A 22,525-nucleotide genomic window follows, 5' to 3' on the forward strand; every position below is an offset into this window, starting at 1 on the left:
CATATGACGCCCATACATGCCCTTAGGGCATGTATGTGCGCCATATGCCCCCAAATGTCTTTTTCAGGGGTGCAGCAGGGTGTTCTTGAGACACCCCTGCACCCTTGGAAAAATCCCTAATTTGCGATGAGCTAATTGCTAATCGCAAATTGTACCTTCATTCCTATGAGCCTCCTGGCCAATGGAAATGAAGGGGTAATTTGCGATTAACAATTTGCTAATCTCAAATTAGGAATGCTAAGGAATCGCTATTGGAAAGCGATTTTGTACATACATACCGTTTTGCATTTCCTAAATAGCGATTCCTTAAAATTCGCTATTTAGGAAATGCTAAATGGTTTGTTGATACATATAGCGGCAAATCTTTAAAAAGTACAATAAGATTAAAAGTGATGGAATGGGCTTTGGGTCAGACTCCTTCAGCTCTTATGTTTCATGTGTTTGTCATTTCCGCATACCGTGAACACATAAAGGAAATCAGCCTTCGACCTCGTTCCTCTGTATGCGCATGCAACTTCTACGTGACTTGCAATATCCTTATAATGTACTACGGTGGGTACTTTATCCCATGCATTTTTTGCTATATCTTGAAAGTTTTGGATGGGTGCCACTATATACATCTGGCTGCTAGATGATTGATTCCTTGTTGTCAAGGATACATTGCTCCTGTCCTAGGTCAGTTTTAACCCCATTGCTGCGGAACTAATTTTCCAGCGGCGCGGGGTGAGGGGGACCGCGCGCGGCGCCGCGATGCTGATGACGAGCTCGGCTCGTCATGCAGCACAGTGGCGCTGTGCTGATGACGAGCTGAGCTCGTCATGGCAACGCCCGCTCAATGGAACGCCCAGCACAGTGGGGTAATTATCCCCGCGTGCGCGTTCCGCGGAGGCCATGACAAGCTCAGCTCGTCATCAGCACAGCGCCACCGTGTTGCATGACGAGCTGAGCTCGTCATCAGCACGGAAAAGGTTAACAGCCTCATGCATTCTACAGTGGAAGAGGGACATAGACGGACTGTTCATTCTGCTGCCCTGGCATTTTCCCAGTGGGCTGCTGGCGAGGGGCTGTTCTCAGAGCTGGGTGAGCTGCTGTTAGAAGTGGGGGTCTCTAGTTGGCAATGGTGTGCAACTTTGCCCAAGTAGGGACCATTCTTCCTAGTCAGGGTAAGGAGGATACACTTCCAAAATAACCCCTGCTCACCCCCTTGGTTGCTTGGCACGAGCAAGCAGGCTTCTCTCAGAGGCAGTGTGTAAAGCATTTGTGCACACATGCAGTAATACAGTGAAAAACACTACAAATGAACACCACACCAGTTTAGAAAAATAAGGAATCTTCATCTAAACCAAACAAGACCAAAATAACAAAAATCCACAATACATTAATAAAAATATGACTTTCAAAAGGTAGAAACGGTCCTGTTCAAAGCAAATTGTAGATGCGACACATTTCACACAAAGTACCTTAAATGCATCATGCACACAAACAAAAACTGTCACAGGGAAGGTGATGCATCAGCTCCTTACAGCCAGGGGAGGTGATGCGTTGGTTCCTTACTTCGGGGGATGTGATGCGTTCGTGCACCTGGCCAGCAGCACAAATGGATAGAACACCATGGTAGCTTTGTCTGGGGTCCTATACGTAGTAGTACTGCAAAGCATTTCAGAAACAAAGTTTTTTTTCTGTGTACACATATCTTATACTACACACAACATGCAACGATCACCTTGATCAATATTCTTGGTCTGTACATTAAGCCTTCCACGTGTGATGGCCATGTATCTCAAACGATACATCAAAAAACAAATGTGTGTTACTCGATGCCCATGGTGTGTGTGTGTGTGCACATTATTGTGCTGCCTTTCGGTCTGGGTATTGTTGGCTCTAAGGACTCTCATCAGCCACAGGCAGAGTGCACATCCTAGATCACATGTGACAAACAGTAAACAGTAATGTGTAGATTTGTATTGCTGTACGCTCTGTTGTCAGGCTTTACCAATATAGTAGTGTGTCATATGTGAGACTTTCAGATTCATGCTTGACATACATTGCTTGACTGTAATGAGCGTTATCACTGTGTATGATGTAGCCTCACTGATGATCCTCCCTCCATCCGAGCACATTCACATGTGTGCGCTTCGCGATAACAACACTTTCAATAATACCGCAGACCATTGACATGCATGTCTGCGCATATCCACAACCTTGACAATGACATGGGATGTTCACCATTCAATCTTTTTGAACAGCATCTCATTAGCGATAGTTGCTGCCCGCCCGATACATGCTACATTGAGATAAATTGCGCATTCTGCAATGTCAAAACTGCACAAAACACACATAACTACACTTCCTGGCCAGGTAGGAACTGAACAATGCCCAGATCCCCGGAACAATTATTCACACCCCTACGCTGGCCTGGCATACGCAAGCCACAGCCCACTTCTGCGTACGAATAAATAGGATAACGACAACGCCACATGTCCCAGTTCTTCCACACTGCCTCAGGTGATATGGCTGCATCCACCTCGCATTTCAAAATACGTAATAAAAAAGGGATGCATGAGGTGTACACCATCCTAGCAATCAACACTGGTTCTAAATTGGGATCCCTACTGCCCGTCGTGTTTCCAAAGGGATCCATGAGGTGTACACCATCTTGCAATCAACAATGCAACTGAATTGTGAACACTGCTGCCCATAGTGTTTGCACACAGAACAATGACAGCAGGTGAGCAGTGGGCCCTGGGTGCACAGAGGCTGCAGGAGGGGTGGGCTGCATCAGCCTGAGTGGGCAGGTGCAAACAAGCGAAGTTCTCTGCATAATGATGTGATCTCTGACCTCATTCAGTCACATCTCTGTCTCATTTTAAAGACCTGCTGGAAGGTACTGTAGGCCTGAGCCAGCAGCAGCGCTGCTCTACAGACACGTGTTGATCGCAGTGCTGCGGTAGGGGTGGGGTGCATGAGCCTTAGTGCGCAGTGCAAAAAAGCGATGTTGCCGTGCGTAAAGATGTGATCTCTCACCTCATTCAGTCACATGTCTGTCTCATTTTAAGGACCTGCTGGACCGTACTGTAGGCCTGTGCCAGAGTGCAGCGCTGCCCTACAGACACATGGTGTTGGCTTTTAGGGCACTGTAGTGTGCTCATTACTAAGTATACATGCACACATGCTTCTGTCACTGCATTACACGAATCCTTGTTATAACTTATAATTATTTAACCTTGTGTATTGTCGTGCTCTCCAACTCCTCTTTGAACCACGATTACCACTAACAGTTGGTAGATTGTACTTCAAAAACGATCGATGCACTCAACTGGTGTTTTCTATTAAGCTTGAAATAAACCTTCATTTACCTCCAGACGTTTCCACCATTATATTATTTCTCCCTTTTCAGACACTGAATTGACTGAAAATGGGCGGAGCGGGTGCTCACCCCGTGATGATGCCTCTGCATTTTGACGCCTTCCATCATGGTATCAAGACACAGTCCCCGACCGGAGACCTGCTCTCCCACACTACAAAAGTACCCCGAACTCGAAGTTTGTACCGGCACATCGTTGGACACACCGATGGGGCAGGTGAGCAGTGAAGCCCCGGTGCGCAGGACCTACAATTGAGCAGAGTGCGGGGGAAGGGGCTGGGGTGCATCAGCCTGGGTGCACAAGTACAAACAAGCGATGTGGGCGTCCGTAATGATGTGATCTGACCTCATTCAGTCACATCTCTGTCTCATTTTAACGGCCTGCTGGGCCGTACTGTAGGCCTGAATCAGCAGGCAGCGCTACCCTACAGTCACGTGTAGAGTGCGGTGCTGCAGGAGGGGTAGGGTGCATCAGCCTGAGTGCGCAGGTCCGAACAAGCGATGTTGCCATGTGTAATGATGTGATCTCTGACCTGATTCAGTCTCATCTCTGTCTCAGTTTAACGACCTGCTGGACCGTACTGTAGGCCTGAGCCAGTGGGCAGTGCTGCCCTACAGACATGTGGCGTTGGCTTTTAGGCCACTCTCTTCTCTGTCACGTTGTTGCAGCACGATCACATGTTATCGAGATACCGGGATATGGCATTATGGGAAATGGAGTCCAGTGAACGGACACGTAAAACGCAGTGGCGGGAAATGTTTAATAAAGAGCTAATTGGGAGCGAATAGGGAGGGAAAGCATGGTGATAAAGAGGGAGGGGTAAGGAAAGGATGAGTATGGCTGCAACAACAAGACAGAAGGTAGGCTATTTCTTTCAAAACGCTCACAGCAGGTATGGGAAGAACCTCATTGGTTTTCTAATGGGAGATAAATTGGATAAAAAAGGGAAGCGTTTGTTAAAAATGGAATGTTAAAAATTGAATGAAAGCAAGGAATAGTCAAGGAAGGAGGGTATCATCATGTGTGGGAGAAGAGAGTGGCGTAGAGAGAGACTCGTTTGAGATAAACATACCGCTAAAAATGTTTTTCACATGGTGACCTAGTAAATGAAGAACTTTTGTATATGATACGGGGTACAAATCGAACATTAAGTGCGCTGTTTAAAATGATTGAATTATGTGCATCTATGTGTATAATAGTGATGGATAATTGTTGTTTTTATTATTATTTGTAGTGACCCCTGACAAATGGCGCGTTGGACGCCCAAAATGCATTGGGAATTTTAAAAATAAAACACTGTTTGTGATGAACCCTGCATCAGTCGTATTTTAACATGAGGTCTGGATGGACACTGTTTAAATATTAGAAACTTGGTAAAAAGGCAAATTATTCCGTGTGTGGATTCGCTAACTTGAGAAGATGTGGACGAAGTTAAATGTTGAAACTAATGGTTTACAAGGATTAAACGGATAAAAGAGGAGATGTATAAATGATAGCCTAAGTGATGGCTCGCCGCTGTGCGTTTGGAGGGGGGGCAAAGATGTTGTCCCCATTTCGTAGTTTAACTTACAAAGCACAAGCACTTTAAATAATGGACACATAGTATAGATTGTTTGCCCATTTATAAGACGTACTGTAAGGTCCATTTAGAAAGCATAAGTGGGAAATGGCAGCTAAAATGCACTCACACACTTTACAATCTCAAACTGAACATATTGTCCACCAATAGGAACAGTCTGTGTGATTATGAGTAAAGCAAAAAAGTTTTTGATTCTAAGAGAAGCTGTTCTCAGAACCAGAAATATTGTGTAAACTGAACTTTCCAATTGAATTATATTTAAAACGGTGATGAATTGTTTTTGGGACAGACAATAATGTGAGAATTGTGCAAAAATATATGTTCCAAGCTGACGCTACTATTTACCCTACATAGATGAATAATATTAACTGTTTTGTAATTTTGTTCTATCATCCTTATTCTGGATTGTCAATGCCTCAAGTGCTGAAAAACCCAAGGCCAGAATATTAACGTGTAGTGGACTGGCTCAAGGGACCAGTATCATCGATTGTTGAATTGTACATGGGACTTCATTTGGTGAAGGACATGTTCAGGATTAGTTTAAGAACGAGGGAGTTACTTAGAAATTTGATGCTGAACATTTATTATAAGTGAAATGTTTTCAGTCTTAGTCACTGGTATTCACTGCCCAAGTCTAAATTAAGTTTCTTGTTCTCATTTTGATGACAAGGGTTTTTAGTATTCACTGTCCTCACTTTTAACCTGAATCGTCCAGTGACTTCTAGATTATCTGGGTTGGTGTATTGTGGCTTTAGTGTGTTTTGCAAATCCTCATGGCTTTAGATTTTAAATCCTGCTTTCCTTAACCTGTAGTATTGACCCTTTGGGCCCGATTCCGATCTCGCTCGCAAGGTCCCGGAACGCGATCTGGCCGTAAAAAGTACGAGCCGTACGCGTGTTCTCCGCCCGACTCGTACAGCTGTACGAATGAGCAAGTATGATGCGAGAAACGCAAAATTGCTGACCGAATCGTTTCCGGGTCCGAACCGCTCTGTACGCCTCATCCGTAAGCAAACCGCATAACTGCTTATTTCTTTTGGTGCCAACATATTGCATAGCAACACGTAAGCGGTGGTGCTAGTAGGAATGTTGAAGATGAACAAGCGGTCTGTGTCAGCTGAATGGGGCGCAATTGATAGAAACCTAGAAATTCTGTCCTGGAATATAGAGCTTGATGAAGCAATGGAGGTGAATTCCGACCGAGCCAGTACGATGCACCCGTCAGACAGCCGGATCAAGCCAAAGTTTCCGGCTCGCAAAACATCTGGGAAGCTGCCTTTGGGGGTCCGTTTCGGACTCGCTCGGTCGGACTGCAGGAGTCCGGCTCGGTCGGAGAGCTTTCCGAGCCAGATCGGAATCGGCCCCTTGGAATTTCAAAATAAATGATTAACACATGTGGGAGTATCTGCTGGCTCAAAGGTACTTTCATGAAGATGTTTTTGGGTAATTTGGAAGTCACAACTTGTATCCTTTTCTTTATAGTGACACCTTTCTCATCTTTTATTTGTTTTGATATCTCTTCTCATGGCATTTAGATTCCTTTTATTTCCCATTCCGCTAGGGACAGTAACTCTGCTTAAGTTGGAACGTCTTTTTTTATTGTGTTTATGTTTGTTCATGGAGCTCTGCCTCGCTGACTGTTTCGGGTCCATCAGTTACCCGCACATATGAGCTCCTCCTGACCCATGTCTCCAGCCGTCCTCTCCTCATTTTCTCTTCTAGAGTCTTTCATCTTGGAAACAATATCCCCAACATATCTAAAACTTCTGTGATAAAATAACAGGCCTTTTAATTTCTCCTCCCTTGGGCTCCTTTGACCCCAGACTTGATTTATCTGCTTTTTTTGACCTTCTGGGAGCTTCCGAAATTGACAGATTCGGTGCACCTTGTTCTCAAAAGGCAAACTTCGATTATTAACCCATTATTGATGCAAACATGAATACATGCATTTCACAGCCATAAGTGGAATATTTCGCATTCGAGAAAGGATTAAAGAAACAGTTTTTATGGGAAACCGTCTGAAAAAATTAAACATATTTATTAGCATCAAATTTAAAAGGCAGATCAGTTTATATATGTCACAAAATAAAGGCATTCATTTCAGAAACCTTAAGCAACCCTCAGCTACAAAGCTACAAAATATTGCCTCCAGCAAACCAAACTTTAAAATATTCCCAATGCCACAAAGCATAGCTCCCATGGAACCTCTGAGAGCGTCTTCAGTCAGTGCCAAGCACAATGTATTCCTTCTGTACATTATTCACGTGCTGCAAATGGACAGAGTGTTGGCTTACACCACTTTGATCACAGTACAAAGCCAAAGTGTGATACACTGCTACACTTGAGCTTGAATCTGTTGAAGATGTTGCTCTTCATTCTCCCTAAAGCCCAAGTCAATGGCTGAGAATGATTTGATGGGAGTGAAACTTGACCCTTTGCCAGAGGCACTAGCAACAAAGAGGCTTCTTTTACAAGAAAGCATCAGACACCTACAAAGTCGCATAGATTGACCTTGGGGTTCAGCAAGGGTCATATAGGCACCTTTTAAAGATTGTAGGGTCAGCATATAACTCAGAATATTCGTCCTGGAACCCTTCAACCATACACACTGAGATGTGCTTGTTGTTGAATAAATAGACAAAGCAACTCCCCGCATTCACAGCTAGAGCCCCCCCCCCCCCATCCCATATTTGGCTCGTTTATGACTCAATCCACCCAATTAAGTTTCCCTAACTTTCATAATTGGTTTAATTGGACAAGGAGACCAGTGTGTCACATTAGGGGTATCTAGTGAAGCAGTATTGGCTAAAACAAAGCCTCCCACTCAGAAGAAAGCAACCAAGATGGTTGTGAAAGAGCCAAACACTGTTACAAGTTACAAAGAGGGACTGAGCTTCAGTCAAACATTTTAATGAGCACAAACTATGCACATTTCCCTAATGATCAAAATGAGTAAAGACTATGCAGCACCAGAGACACCAATCATACTTTGTGGACATCACACCAACAGTAAAAACATCCAAACAATAGTTAATGACAGCAATTACAAGCCAAGAAGAGGCAATTAGCCAATCGTCCTGTTTTTATAGGATCTCCATTATTTACCCAAACATGCAGGGCAAAGACTACAGATGACTGACAAACAGGCAAACCCCCCATGCAAAGGACTGTAAATATGTCTGTAAGTCATCCTTAACAAGCACTAAAAGACAAGAATGATAACTGCACCACTAAAGAGATCACAGGCACAGCACCCTCCTCTTTGTGGAGTTCTCTGAAAGACAATTCGATAAAGAATCCAAACTATCTGAACAGCAGCTTTGAGAATAATCTGTGTTGACAGCACAGGGGACACTTTGACCCCACTTTCTTCCTGTGGACATGCATTTATTCGATGGTTCGAATATGATTAATCAATTATTTCTAGACAAACATCTTTGATCCAAAATTATTAATAGTTTGAAAAATGAAAAAAACACTACATCACCAACCACTGATGACGTGTGTGTTTTCCCATGAAATAGAAATGACTATTGTCCACCTTCAGTAAATATTTTTATTCAACACAAGGAAAGAGGTATTATACTTATCTCTTTGATCACTCTCTAATCTTCAGCAGCAGAGCACCACAGAGACCCAACTCTTAAATGTGTCTTACTTTTTTCGAGTCAACATTCCATTTTTTAATGTATATGGAAATATTGTCTAAGGGCCCGATGTAGGTAAATCTCATTTACCGACTCTACAATACCGAATTTTTACCGATTCGGTATTCTAGATTCGGTATATGAGATTTAGGTAAAAATTTGGTAATTTTTACCGAATCTGTATGATTCGGTAATTACCGAATCGGTATTTACCGATTCGGTAATTGACATTGAATTGACATTGACATTGACATTGAATTGAATTCGGTAATTGACATTGATTCCTATGGGCCTGGAGGCCCATAGGAGGTAAACACACATTACAACGCATTTTTTACAACGCACTACCATTACAACGGAACTTTTACAACGCAAATACCATTACAACGCATTTATTTACAACGCATGTTTTTACAACGCAGGTACTTTTACAACGCATACCATTACAACGTAAGTATTGGTAAGTATATAATTATATTTAAAATGTTATATGTTAGGTTTTTTTTAAAGGGGTATTTTTAGGGTTTAGGGTCAGTTTTGGGTTTTTGGGTAAAGGGGTATTTTTAGGGTTCAGGGTCAGTTTTAGGTTTTTGGGTAAAGGGATATTTTTAGGGTTCAGGGTCAGTTTTGGGTTTTTGGGTAATGGGGTATTTTTAGGGTTCAGGGTCAGTTTTGGGTTTTTGGGTAAAGGGGTATTTTTAGGGTTCAGGGTCAGTTTTCAGTTTTTGGGTAAAGGGGTATTTTTAGGGTTCAGGGTCAGTTTTCAGTTTTTGGGTAAAGGGGTATTTTTAGGGTTCAGGGTCAGTTTTGGGTTTTTGGGTAAAGGGGTATTTTTAGGGTTCAGGGTCAGTTTTGGGTTTTTGGGTAAAGGGGTATTTTTAGGGTTCAGGGTCAGTTTTCAGTTTTTGGGTAAAGGGGTATTTTTAGGGTTCAGGGTCAGTTTTCAGTTTTTGGGTAAAGGGGTATTTTTAGGGTTCAGGGTCAGTTTTCAGTTTTTGGGTAAAGGGGTATTTTTAGGGTTTAGGGTCAGTTTTCAGTTTTTGGGTAAAGGGGTATTTTTAGGGTTTAGGGTCAGTTTGGGGTTTTTGGGTAAAGGGGTATTTTTAGGGTTCAGGGTCAGTTTTGGGTTTTTGGGTAAAGGGGTATTTTTAGGGTTCAGGGTCAGTTTTGGGTTTTTGGGTAAAGGGGTACAGGGTAAAAATAAAATAAAATAAAATTTAAATTAAATTAATTAAATGAAATTAAATTAAATTAAATTAAATTAAATACAATTACATTACATTATATTAATTTTAAATAATATACAATTAAAAAAAATATATATACTTACCAATACTTACGTTGTAATGGTATGCGTTGTAAAGGTACCTGCGTTGTAAAAAAATGCGTTGTAAATACATGCGTGGTAATAGTATTGGCGTTGTAAAAGTCCCGTTGTAACGGTATGCGTTGTAAAAACATGCGTTTTAACGTCATATATCCCCCATAGGAATCAATGTCAATTACAGAATCGGTAAATACCGATTCAGTAAAATTACCGAATTGTCAAGGGGGACAGGGTGTCACTTTGACACCCTGTTGCACCCCTGATTCTGGCTTGTGTGCCATGTGACATACATACATGCCCTTAGGGCATGTCTGTGTGCCACATGGCACAGGTGTACATGCACAGATGTGCATGTACACAGGAATTCGTTATCTACCACGAAATAGTATTTCATGGTAAATAACGAATTCTTAAGGGCCTGTGGCACTATTTTCCTACATCTAGATTTACCAATTCGGTACATTTACCGATTCGGTATTTTACCGATTCGGTATTTTACCGATTCGGTAAATTTACAGAATCGGTAAATTTTCCGAATCTGTAAATTTTGGGCCCCCCACATATCAAAAACCAAATACCGGTCGGTAACGGCCGAAATCGCCCATTACCGACCGGTATTTGGTGTCCTACATCGGGCCCCTAATGTCCAAAGGTTATTACTCTGTTCTTTCAGTGAACTTGATGTAGCAACAGCTCCCTGTAGCAAGGTCAACAGATACAGAATACCCACCCACAGCAGCACAGGAGTCAGATTTTGAGATGTTCTACAACACTAGCTGTAATGCAACCAGAAAAGTTGTCTTGTAAGGAAGGAAGCCCCCGGTTTGCATCATCAGCTGGCCCATCCATGTAAAGTTGTCCTTTGGACCTGACGTTCCCCTGTATTTTGTTTCCTTTTGGCTCATTTGATGTGCCTTTCATCCCACAACCCCCACAAATCAAAAATCAAGAGCCAGATGTGCAAGGCAATTTTACAATTCTGCAGTTGCACACCCTGAGGGTTTGTGACCACAAAACGGCAATTTCTTGTGTTCAAATGTATTTAAGGAGGTGAAAAACGTGTACAATTGGTTTTACAACCCATACTAAATTGCAGTTGGGATGGGACATAAAAGAGACGCTTCTTCCAAATTGTGATTTGCATGCAATGCATCAAGCATTTGCAACAGCAATTCCAGACACGCCCCATTGAACAGATACCCACACCACAGAGGGGGTTTTAACTGATTCACAAAGAGGAAGGGCCTTCCTTTGGGAATCGTGATGGCAGCCTCAGGGGATGAAGACAATAGTTCATGGGACCTCTGCATGCTCCCCGATGCTTTGCCAGACTGGACTTTTTTTTTTAAAGGAGCATCAGTTCCTTTAAGTATTTAATTTAACAAGCACTGGCGTTGCCAATAGGTCTCGCAGTAGGAAAGTTGGAGCTATTGGTTTTGTAAATGACAAAGCACTTTATGTTTTTAAAATGAAAACAAAAAAAAAAGGCATTGTTATTTGCAATTGTAATAGCTCCAACTTTCCTACTGCGAGACCTATTGGCAAGTGATTCTTTCTCAGGACAACTTTTCTGTGCCTAGAGGAACAAGTCATGGTTGGAAAAGATGCAAGAGTTTATTACACAACCACTTGCAAGGACAATAGGCCTGGCATTGGCTGTTGCTCTTTTGGCTTTGGGTTTGTGGTCGAATTATGTGGTGAAGTTGGACTGTGTGGTGTAGAACTGTGGCATTGAATGATACTTATGCTGAACAGCTTAACATTTAAGTACCTCAGATGCAGTACTCTGGTAACAGTGAGGGAACATTAACCAGGGGCTATGGAGCACTGCGAGATTAACATCCAGCGGCAGAGCCACAGGGGCAACTTAAACCAAGCGAAGCGCCATAGACAAACCTAAAATAACGTAGCAGCCCTTGTATGGCCAAGAATCTTAAGGGAGTCTGGGAAAGGCCACCTGGGGACACCCAGTAAAGAGGCAGACCAGGGGCAGCTTGGGTTTGCCTTTCATTCATGCCTTAAGTCTATATGCTCAGAGGCTCCTAGCCCATTGGCAAACAAAGGGAGTACAGAAGCCAATCCTTTTTTTAATCTAAGTAACCTTTCAGAATCGTGCCCAGAAGTGTTGAGGTTTCAGATGTTAGGTTGGAAATCAGATGTGCTTGTTTTGCATGCTGAGCTAGCTCTGGTTTTCCGCTGCATTTTTTTTTTTTTACCTGAACGTTTCAGCAGCAAGCCAGCTGCTGTTGCAGTGCCAGTGTATAATTCCCCATGAAACTCACTCAGGTCATGCAACTTTACAGTCTATGGATGTAAAAGAATTTTAGTAAAAGCTGCTCAGTTTTATTTTCTGAAAATGTAAGCGCGGTCAGTACCGACAACTAAATGCGCTTGCATGATTCAAAGTATTTAAAAAGTAATGGGTCGGAATGGACTAAAATAAGTAAAAGGTCTCCTGCAGTCTTTGATTAAAGCTCAGGTTTAGAGAGTGGGATGATCCACTTGGTCACTGTACACAGAGTTGGTGCGGCGTCAGCACGACTGTACAAATATTAGGTGGGTAACAGCAGAGAAACCCCATGACGCTGCACGTGTTTTTAATAAGAAACCCAAAACAAATGAGCTATGCAACATGTATTGTAATGCCTGGATGTGGGCACTATAAACATTACCAATAGGCAATATTGAACCTACAGCTGCCTCTGCCAAAGCCAGTGGGGTTAGGGCGGGGTCAACCGTGTCACTAAAACCAAACCTTGTATGTCTGCCTGCCGACTGACCCATTTGCTGGCCTGCGTGTAATCCAGTTGGAGGAAGTCCTCACACAAATCGGGAACGCCAGAAAATGAAATGGAAATGTGCTATAATTATGCAGCAGCTGTTCGGTTGTTGCAGTATTTTCTGTTTTATTGAAACTTCTCCCGAGATATTTGAACCCTGCGTTTTGGAACGCTAATTTAGTAAAAGGGAATATTGCACCTCGCTAATTTTGCTTGTAACAAAGTTGTGTATTTAAAAATATGTTTCCTTATTGCAAAATAACTCTTTCGCCGTAGGTTCCATAGCTGGTGTTGAACAGTATTTACAAAGTTTTGCCAACATTTTGAACGGCTTCGGGAATAGATTTGCTCAAGTGATTAGGTGAATTGCTGACTATGAAACAAAGGGGGTTGTGTTCTAGTCCTGGCGCTTTCACTTGGACTGTGTGTGATCCTGGGCATTGCACGTCACGGTTTTACATTTTATCACGTATACTTACCAACGTTGGTACAAGATTTTTCAAACACCACCACAGGCATGACTGACTCACTTGCAGCCGCGCCTATAATGTAGTCGGAGGAAATGTCACGCCGGATCGGGGAACACCAGAAAATGAAGTGGAAGTGTGTGCTAATCATGAAGCAGCTGTTCGGTGACAATCGGTGGTTGCAGTCAGGCACACGACTTTAAAAATAATAAAAAAAATCGACGCCCAGCGTGAATTGCAACGGCCTCCTAATACGTCACGGGACAAGTCACCCAGTTTAAACAAGAAATAAATAAAATGACACAGGACACAGAAAAAGAGATTGAATCCTGAAACAAAAGGCAGAATTAGGCAACATTAGATGGAGGAAGTGTTTGATATCCTAGAGCAGGGGAGATGCAGGCTGTCGCGTGAGATGTTAGGGAAACTGAAAGTACGGCCGGCCACCGGCCAGCCATGAATAATTAGGGGAGGAGAAGCCGCACAGCACATGCTGGGAGAAGCCCTTTGATGTGCTGTGCGGCCGTGAAAAAATGCAATTAGGAGGGAGGGAGGGAGGCTGATGCTCGTGCTTGTTTGGTCACGTGATTCACGTGAACTTAAAGAAAACTGCACGAACGAAACCCTTGGTTTCACGAGCATTTTGAGCACTTGAATTCTCGCCATTTTCCAATGGAAAAGGCAAGACCTAAAAATGCAAACACAGGGATAGCGGTCTGCTGCCCCTTGCAGGCCATCCCTGCATTTGTAGCGATGCAGAGGGGTCAAGAATGGCAACTTGTCTAATTAATATTCATTAGGCAGGTCATTCTGTGACCTACTATAGCTGATGATTTTGCGAAGCAACCTAACAGTACATAGGTCTTTTTGCAAAATCAAATACAGATCGTAAAAAGTTGGCATGCAACATTTGGCCCCAAGTACTCACCAGACAGGGTAGTTTAGTGGTGAACAGGCAGAATCAAAACTGATCTCTTCAGCCAGTAGTCTCAAGAGTGCACCCCCTTTTGAAGCCCTTACCTTTGGTCCTGAATGGCTGCAACACTCCAATAGTTTTGGGGTGCAAGTGCATGTTCCAAAGAGTGCTGCCAGCTATCATTCTTGACACTGCATGATGATGGTTTATTAATGAAAGCAAACATCAGAATGTTTGTAAGTGGAGACGTCTTTGCAATCACCCCCTCCCCCCGTAACCTGGCTTGAGGGTTACCCGTGGCTAAGGGAACATCTAGCTTTTGGGGCAAATTAAGCATGTAAGATAGTGAAGGCATCCTGCCCATAGTAAGACACAGATAGACCATCCCACAGGTCTTAAGACAGACCTAGGAGAAAATAGCTTTTGTAAATGAATGTTGAGAACTCACTTGCATTTACTGAAAGGTATTAATTTGTAATATTCTGCATTTCCATAATTTTCTCAAGCTATCACAATCATCTAGGGTTTGTCAACTGAACTGTAAAAATGTTATGTTTTGCCTGGAGTATCATAATCCTTATTTTTTTTAAACAGTATTACGAATCCTGTAGTGACTGCAAACAGTGCATTGTGACTTTATTGTAACTTTGGGATACATAGCTGTTTTAATGTTAATCATTGTTCATTTTTGGCATTTTAATGATTTTTGTTGCTTGATTCCACTTTTTTACTATGCACATATATCAATAGTTTTTAAAGTTAGTTTTAAGTCCTTTTTTAGCATTAAATAACAATTCTATCTGGACCTTCCACCTTTATTATGAACGTGGTAACTATATTATACGATGGGCATGCACGTGCTTTAAGTCCAGTGTATTCCAGTGAAGTCCAGAGAATTCCTGGCAAAAGAAGAAAAATTATTAATCTGTGAAAATGTACCCACAGACCAATCCCTACCAATAGGGTGATACAAATTAAAAATACATCTCCAATAGCTTGAGTGGTGCCCTGCCATCTCAGGAAAGGTCTAGACATCTTAATAAACTTTTTGAACTACGAAGGATGCCACGCCATGGAGCCGGCCCTATACCTGTTTTAGAAGAATTGAAACACTCAATGTAGGACTGACTACTCAGTGCAAGAGCAACTCCTTACCTCTATAAAGAAAATAAAAGAAAGGAACATTTATAAGATCTTGAGATCAAGCCAAATCTTATTGGAGATATATACTGAAAGAATATATAAACCACCTACATCTTCTGCCATGAAGAAGTCCGTGAAGGACGAAACGCGTTGGCTATGGCTACAGTCTTTTTATCTGAAGAATAAATAAAGGATGCACTGCAAGCAACGCTAATGATTCTGCTGTCGCTGATTCATATTAATTTTTTTGCACATAATAATTGTGGTTACTGTTGAGAATTTACGATATAACTGGTGTGCTGGAGCATTTTTGTGCTATGGTCTGATAGTAAGGCAGCTTCTGTTTTAGGAGATTTAGGGGCTATTGAATCTCCGGTCCGTGGCACCCAAAAAAACTCACATATAGTGGCACTCAGGATAGGTGCAATTGTGCTTGACCCCATTTCCCGTTCTCCTTTCCAAATTAAACTTTTTGAGAAGCAAATCCATGTTCTCGTTAGCTGCATGCGACATGAGGTTTGCTCTTTACTCCTTGGTCACCATATGGGACGCGAGTGATCAAGCAGTTGAAATTGTAACCTTGGGATCTAACCTTTAGAGCAACATACCACTGCTCCTGTTACTTAATATCCCTCCATCTGTTCTCAGGGGTTATTCTTATCTTTGCTGTATTTTCCGATGCTATCCACAATTCGAGCCCTCATTTCTCCTCCCTCTGGGAGTGAAAGAATCTTCCTGGCACTTTATGTTTAAAGAATTTTATTTGGTGCAACATACATGGACAAACATACATAAGTCATGAGACATCAGGTCAGTGCGGACGAGGCCGCACCTACAGCGTAATATCTTCAAAGGACAGTTCGACCAAGGGCCAGTCCGCAACGGCATTGAAGGATATGCATGGTGCAGTGTTAAATTACTTTCCCTTCTCAAACTCCCCCTCAACCCCAACTTCCAAACCCCCATCACCCCCACCCCCCCCCATCCACCCATCATCCAGTGCGCAGGTCATTTACCGGCCGTCTACCTATTTCGCCCTTGGCGAGAGAGGCGTATCCCTTATTCGCTCAGGAGGTTGGTGCTGCAGGACTCGTGAGCCGCAAGAGACGGAGGTATTTGGGACATGTGAGTTCCTTGAATTCAGTGAGTAGCAGAGAGTGGAATGGTTGCCAGAGATCGTTAAATTGCTCTATATCCCCTGCTACTGTGAGTGATAATTTCTCCATGCCCAGAACATGCCATAATCTATGTAGCCAGCCCGTGATAGAGGGTATGTGGTAGTGCGCCAGTGTATTAAAATGTTCTGAACTGATGAACCCAACGCGATAGCTATCTGTCTGTCCCTGCGTGATTTGAGAGGATACATCAACCCGTTTGGGAGCCCTAACAGGGTATATGCGGGGAAGCGTGGCAGTTCTATGCTGAAATGGGAGTCAATTTCGTCTAACACTTCCTTCCAGTAGGGCTCTAGAAGCGGACAGTCCCATAGAATGTGTGTCAGTGTGCCCCGGTGTCCGCACCCTCTCCAACAGGTGTCCTCCTTGCTACGGTCCATTTCATGGACTCGTTCCGGCTTATGGTACCAGTAGGTAGAGACCTTAGTCAGTGTGTCCGTGAGGCCCATATGGTATGCTGAGTGTCTTGCCCTGTAGGATATCTGCTCCCATTCCTTGTGGCTCAGTGTCCTGCCCAATTCACGTTCCCAGCGCTCTCTTCCCGGGTTATAGAGGTGTGAAGAAAGTGGTTGCAGTAGCCTATAGAGATCTGTGATCAATTTCGAGTCTGATGTACGTGTCATAAGCCATTTCTCGTATGGGAGGAATTGTCTATCAGCCGATTCCCATACCTGTGGGTGTAGTGCCCAGTGGCGAGCCTGCATATAGCAGAGTCTTTCAGATTCAGGGAATGAAAATTCCTGTCGAAATTGCGGGAAGGGGATGACTCCTTCTGGGCCATACATATGGCACGGGGCCCGACACCCGGCCACACGCCAGTGGGTAAAGGCCCCCCTTTCCATCCCCGGAGTAAAGTGCGGGTTGTCCACCAACGGTGTAAGTGGTGACGGAAATGTAGTGAGAGTATGCGCTAGGTTGGTGGCGTCCCAGACCCGCAGGGGTACTCTGGTGACAAAGGAGGCATACAGATTCGTGGCCCGATGAGGCCGATGTAAAAACGGGACTTCCTGCAGGGGTCGGCCTGCCACTGCCTGATCCTGGAAGAGCCAGTGCTTATCCGACTCCCACCTGCTCCATTCTACCAGATAGCATAACTGTGTTGCTTGGAAGTACTTACGAAGATCTGGTATTCCTAGCCCTCCTGCCTCTGGGGCTAACATAGAGAGAGCCCTGCACATACTGGGCTTCCTGCCTTGCCAGATAAAGCGCGAGAGGTCTGCCTGTAGCTGTGGGATTCATCCCACTGGTGGCTGGAGTGGTAAGGCCCGGAACAGGTAAAGGGGGCAGAACAGTCATTTTAACAGCCGCAATTCTGCCTAACCAGGAAAGAGTGCCACGATTCCATCGCCCTAATTCCTCCCGGATCTTCTTGCCCAGTGCGGTATAGTTAGCCGTCACCATGGCCGGCAGGGTGGGGGCCAGCTGAATCCCCAGGTAAGGCACCAGCTCCGACGACCAGAGCATGGGGAATTGGCCTTGTAGGTGAGCTCTAGTGTCTGGCGTAAGGGAGATGTCCAGAGCCACAGATTTCCCCATATTCATTTTAAAACCCGCGACCGCACTGAAGGAGCCCAGCTCCTCGATGCAAGCCGGCAGGGCAGTTCGGGGCTCGTCTAGCGATAGTATGATGTCTTCTGCGCAAAGGCTAATGGTGTGCATAAAGCCCCCGAACCGCACCCCAGTCGCCGCCGGATTATTACGCACTCGTTGGGCGAATGGTTCCATATAAAGGGCGAAGAGCAGTGGTGAGAGCGGGCATCCCTGCCTGGTACCTCTCTCGATGTTAAAGCTCCTCGAACTATAACCATTCACTCTCACCACCGCAGTCGGTAATCTGTAGCAATTAAGGATCATGGAGCGGAACTTGTCTCTTATGCCCGCCTTCATCAATACTTGTTCGAGATAAGGCCAATGCACTCAGTCAAACGCCTTCTCGGCGTCCACCGACAGCATCATTCTCTCTCCGGGTATCCGAGAGGCCTTCTCCAGTAGGTGAACGATCCTCTTGGTGTTGTCCACCATCTGTCTCCCCGGAACAAATCCCGCCTGGTCCGGATCTATAAGACCCGGTAGGTGGGGGGCCAGTCGGGCCGCAAGGATCCCAGTGTATAGTTTTAAATCCACATTCAAGAGAGATATCGGCCTGTAAGAGCCGCAGTGCTTCCGGTCTTTCCCGGGATTGGGGATAGCCGTGAGTGAGGTCCGCAGGAGGTCAGGCGGAATGGCCCCCGGGGTAGCGAACGGATTAAAAAGGCGGGTGAGGATCGGGGCCAGCGTCGTGCAGAACGTTTTATAAAAAAGGGAGGTATACCCGTCCGGTCCCGGGGCCTTGCCGTGCTTGAGCCTGGCAATGGCGGAAATTACTTCCTCTATTCGGATTTCCTTATCCAGGTGCTCCGCCTGCGAGGGAACCAGGGAGGGCAGGGTGACTGAGTCCAAGTATGTGGACGCCGCAGTTTCATCCGGTGGGTCTCCGGCATATAGATCTGCATAAAATCTGCGGAACATTTCAGCTATATGGGCGTCTTCCGTCACTACCGTCCCTGTGGGGTCAGAGATCTCTTTCACTAGCTGACTCTGATGCGCCACTCGGAGCCTGTTGGCCAACAGTCTGCCACAGCGGTCCCCACCTGTGTAGTATGTATGGCGCAGGCGAAGTGCCACGTACTCCGCGCGATCCAAATCTAAGGCCGCCAGGAGTTTCCTTGCCTCCTTAAGCTGCCTCCATATTCTGGGGGCCCCAGTCCTGCGGTGCATTTGTTCGAGCTCGTGGACCCGCTTGGTGAGTTCATCCCTCTTGGCCTGTCGTTCTTTATTTTCAGCAGAGGAGATTGCCAAAAATCCCCCCCTAAGGACTGCCTTCAAAGCTGCCCACTGCGTTGCAAGGGTGGTGTCAGAGTTATCGTTGTGGGACAGATACTCCCGGATCGCTCCCTCGATGCGGTCTATCACCACCTTCCTGTGTAGCAAGGCGTCACGGAGGCGCCACGTTCTGGGAGGACCGGCCACCGGCTGCAGACACAAGGTGGCAGAGACCGGGGCATGGTCCGATAAGGACAGTACTCCCAAGTCTGACGTGGAGACCAAAGCTCGTACCGGAGTTGTGACCAGGAGATGGTCTAGCCTCACGTACGTCTTATGGGCATGGGAGTAATACGAATACCCCCTGTCAGTGGGATGCATGTGTCGCCAGAGGTCGTGTAAGTCGACTTCCGACAGCTGCGCCTTGCACCCGGCTGAGAACTCCCCTACCTGCGGGGAGCGCTGCGCGGATCTATCCATGGCTTAGTCAAAAACCATATTAAAGTCTCCTCCGATGATAACATGCCTATCCTGCAAAGCAGTAATGTCTACAAGCGCTGATTGCAGGAAACGTTCTTGCTGTTCATTAGGGCTGTACAGGGACCCAACTGTAAAAGCGATACCTCCAATCCTAAACCGGTATGCTAACAGCCGACCTGTGTGTTCTGCGTGCTTGTGAAGGATTTCCCCTCAAAAGTGTCTGGCCACCAGAATTGCCACCCCCGCCGTCTTAGTGGTGCTAGAAGAGAAAAACTGTGTCGGGAATTTATGTGAGCACAGCCTGTGAGTGTCTCGTGATAGTAGGTGCGTCTCTTGAAGGAGACAGACATCAGCTTGAGTGCTCTGCAGGAGAGACAGTACCGCACGCCTTTTGACCGGGTTGTTGAGACCCCTAACATTAAGGGTCACTACCTTAAAATTGCCGGGAGGCATAGGAGAAGGTGTAAGTGAAAGCGTAATTTCCCCGCCCGGGCGAGGCAAGGTATATGAATGCCACCGAAGCTGCTAGGACCTGCATAGTGCACTGGACGACCCACCCCCTCCCGTTCAACTCCCCAACCCCTACCCAAAACTCCCCGTCCCCACCCCTCCAACCTGTCCTTCCCAATCCAAACCCGGAACTACCCCAACAACCCCCCTCCCCTCCATCCCATCCCACCAACTGTTCCCAGAACCCCATTGTCCCAGTCCAGTCCGCAGTGGACAAGTCTGTGGAAAGTTACTTAAGTGGACGTCCAGCCACCACACACCCACCCGCCGCCCCCCCCTCCCCTGAACCCCCAAACCTGCATTGTTGAGAAAGCTATGTCGATCTCCCCCTGGAGTTCTCTCAGGCCGTCAGTGCGACGTCGCCAGATGCCGTGTCTCTGGCCACCATCCGCACCGCGCCTGGGGACATCTCAGGCCGTCAGCGCGACCTCAGTCAGGACAGCGTCGCCGGCCGCCTCTCGTAGCACCCCTTCCATTCCAGCTCGGATGGTGGGCGAATCCGGTCTAGCAGAGGCGGCCGAGGACCGATGATCAGGGACTCTCTGCCAGCCGTCTCTGGTGATACGCCGACGTCGAGGCGTGTGAGCTTCTTCATCTGTCGCGGTGATCCCCAGCACTACACAAGTGTCCTGAAGGGACCGAAGTTGATGCATGACACCGTTCCATCGAAAGATGAGTCGGAAAGGATGTCCCCAGGAATACTGCGTCCCATGGGACTTCAAAAAGTCTGTCGCTATTTTGAACGTTCTACGTTTCTGAAGCGTAATCGTCGACAAGTCCTGATAAAAAGCAACCGGATGTCCCTGGAATTACAACGATTGCTGTTTCCTTGCTTCACGGAGTATTCGCTCCTTGAGCGGAAAGTCTGGTAGGAAGGCCAGTATGTCAGGAGGGGGTGCCGAGGTCCGGCGCATCGTACCCACCCTGTGTGCCCTGTCGATTCTTATAGGGAAGTCCTCTGGTTCACCCAGTATCTCCCGGAACATGCCTTGCAGATATCCGGCAACGTCCTCCCCTTCCTCCCTCGATGGCACTCCCCGGACCCGGATGTTGTTCCGGCGGGACCGGTTTTCAAGGTCTTCATTGTGTGCCTGGAGGTCTAGCTGTTGGTCCCTTAGGCGCAGCACCTCCTGCTGCAGGTGTCCGATCTCTTCATCCCTGGAGTGTCCGGATCCTTCCATAGTGGCCACCCTTTCACCTAGGCTATCGACCTCTCTCCGCATCTCCCGGACATCTCCAGCCACTTCCTGTTTTAGCGTCTGAAAATCATCCCGCAGGGAACTGAAGAGAGACTCCAGGAAGGACCTGGTGACCGGTGGCTCTCCATCCCCTGCTTCCAGCGAGCTCCGAGAAGGGCCAGGGGAGTGTTTCCCCTTGTTTTGCTTCGCCGCCCCCCTGTTCATCATCTCTGACAATGTCCGCTCCCCTTTCCTGTTTCCTCTGTTGTTGGCCATTGCAAATGTGGGCACGTCTTGAGCAAGTCCTGTCCGTTCTCTGGGTCTAGTCGGCAGCCAAAAATGCGCAGGGGTGCAGCCCACCGGGGGGGCCCCCACCTTCGATTCCGTTGTGTAGTCCGTCAGCCCCAGCGAGCGCAGCGAACCTTCTCCTTTGCCCCAGATCTCCGATGCACTCCCCAGATGCAGTCACAGCGTGGCAATCACCCGCAGCTGTTGTCCAACCACGTGGTGGATTGACCAGTCTGGCGCGGTTTGTCTTCGAATCCTCTACGGGCCTCAGGCCTCTGTCGCCACTACTTCGGCTCCCAGGCCCGTCTGACTCCCTCTGTTGCCAGGCAGATCTCTGTCCGAGTTCCCCGTGAAGCACCGACCTGACCGTGAGCTTCCGTCAGTCGTCTTCGCCGTCGTAGGGGTTCGTGTGTGCTCAATCTGCTGATCCGCGTGTCGGGATAGGCCTGAGGTGCCCCTGTCGTGTAGGCCCGGTCACAGCCCGTGATTCCCCGGTCCCCGAGCACCCGAGCACGCAGCCCTCTAAGCTCGAGCCCCCGCGGTCTCTCTCATGACCCAGCCGGTGTCTTTGGCCGGGCCTGGGTCCCCCAGGGTACCCGGTCGGTGTCCTTCTCGCGATGCGCCAGGGGGGTTTGGGGGGCCAGCCGCTCCTTACCGGCACCTCATCCGCTCTGTGGTGCGTGTCCCGGGGTCGAGGGCCCGCCACCGGCCGCTCCTCACGGCCACCAAGGGCCCGGCCAAGTCTGTGGAGGTGCGCTAAGTCTCTCCGTACGCTGTGGTGCAGGCAGGCCTCCCACGTGGTCGCGTCCCCATGAGTCTCCGGTCTCCGGGCGGGTTCGATCTCTGGGCTATTTCTTCCTCTGGCCGC

This window comes from Lissotriton helveticus, chromosome 2_2, assembly GCF_964261635.1.
Source record: "Lissotriton helveticus chromosome 2_2, aLisHel1.1, whole genome shotgun sequence".
In the NCBI taxonomy this organism is placed as follows: Eukaryota; Metazoa; Chordata; class Amphibia; order Caudata; family Salamandridae; genus Lissotriton; species Lissotriton helveticus.